Raw genomic sequence first — 1,982 nt, forward strand, 5'->3', positions numbered from 1 at the left:
TAGTGGACTTTGCTATCCTAGGTACTACTAAAAGTCCAGAGTTTTGCGACCTTAGGGAGCGTGAGGGATTGTAGCGTAGTAGGAGACTAGTTAGGTATGCAGGAGCTAAACAATTAAGGGCCTTATAGGTAAGAAGTAATATTTTGTAAGTGATACGGAACCTAATAGGTAGCTAGTGCAGAGACTGTAAAATTGGGGTAATATGATCATATTTTCTTGATCTGGTAAGGACTCTAGCAGCTGCATTTTGGACTACCTGTAGCTTATTTATTGAAGAAGCAGGACAACCACCTAGTAGTGCATTACAGTAGTCCAGTCTAGACGTCATGAATGCATGAACTAACTTTTCTGCATCAGAAACAGGTAACATGTTCTGTAGCTTAGCAATGTTTCTAAGATGGAAGAATGCTGTTTTTGTAACATAGGAAATATGATTTTCAAAAGTCAGGTTGCTGTCTAATATAACACCCAGATTTTTGACTGTAGAGGAAATAACAGTACATCCATCTAGTTGCAAGTTGCAGTTTAAGAGATTCTGTGTACTGTTTTTTGGTCCAATAAGTAATATCTCAGTCTTATCTGAATTTAACAGTAGAAAATTATTGGTCATCCAGTCTTTCACATTTTTAACACACTCTGTTAACTTTAAGTTAGAAGTTTCATCTGGTCTTGTTGAAATATATAGTTGAGTGTCATCAGCATAACAATGGAAACTAATCCCATATTTCCTAATAGTATTACCGAGGGGTAACATGTAAATTGAAAATAGTATTTTGCAAGAAGGAGCACAATTGAGCAGACACAACTTTTTCTAGAATTTTAGACATAAATGGAAGATTAGAAATGGGTCTGTAATTTGCCAGTTCACTAGGGTCTAGCTGTGGTTTCTTAATAAGAGGTTTAATAACCGCTAGTTTGAATGGTTTTTGGACATGGCCTAAAGATAACGATGAGTTAACAATATTAAGAAGCGGTACTTCTGCTACAGGTAACAACTCTTATAGTAATTTAGTCGGTACAGGATCTAATAGGCATGTTGTTGGTTTAGATGTGGTGATAAATTTATTTAATTCTTTCTGTTCTATAGTTGTAAAGCACTGGAGTTTTTCTTTGGGTGTAATGACTAATGTTGAAGTATCAGTTGCTGTAGTATCTATATTAGTTATTGTATTTCTGATGTTTTCTATTTTATCAGTAAAGAAATTCATAAAGACATTACTATTAAACTGTGCAGGAATATTCAGGTCAGGAGGTGTTTGGTTATTTGTTAATCTAGCCACTGTGCTAAATTAAAACCTTTTTTTTCTATGAGTTGGTGGATATACTCTGCTCTAGCAGTTTTTAAAGCCCGTCTATAGCTGGACATACTGTTTTTCCATGCAATTTTAAAAACTTCTAAGTTAGTTTTTCTCCATTTACGCTCAAGATTACGAGTTTCTTTTTTTAGAGAATGGGTATTACTGTTGTACCATGGCACAGTACGTTTTTCTCTAACCTTTTTTATCTTGATTGGGGCAACAGCTTCTAATGTATTAGAAAAGATAGTGCCTATGTTACTGGTCATTTTGTGTAGTTCATGTTTATTTATGGATGCACAGAGCAAGCTTACAGCACCTGGTATTCCCAGGCGGTCTCCCATCCAAGTACTAACCAGGCCCGATCCTGCTTAGCTTCCGAGATCAGATGAGATTGGGCTCTCACTGGGCGGTATGGCCGTAAGATTTAGAATTAATAGTTTACGTTTCTTAACCATTCATCCACCGAAGTGGTTAACTCAATATACCTTCTCAATTCCGAGGTTTATATTATGCTCATGGTAAGGAGCATAAATAAACTGAATTAATACTTAAGGAAATTAAAGCCAGGTAGCTTGATCTGGGCAAAGATGAAACTTTGTGAACATAAAAGTCAAGACACCTCTTTAAATGAAACAATGATTTATTGAACTACTCTAGGATACAATATCTATTCTACTAAAACAT

The 1,982-nt window shown here is 35.5% G+C and overlaps 1 pseudogene; it reads right to left on the bottom strand.

The window, feature by feature from the left end:
• Positions 1-1,602: 1,602 nt before the first annotated feature.
• LOC141293190 (5S ribosomal RNA) lies at positions 1,603-1,721 on the bottom strand (annotated as a pseudogene).
• Positions 1,722-1,982: the final 261 nt, after the last annotated feature.

This window comes from Garra rufa, chromosome 19, assembly GCF_049309525.1.
Source record: "Garra rufa chromosome 19, GarRuf1.0, whole genome shotgun sequence".
Lineage (NCBI taxonomy): Eukaryota > Metazoa > Chordata > Actinopteri > Cypriniformes > Cyprinidae > Garra > Garra rufa.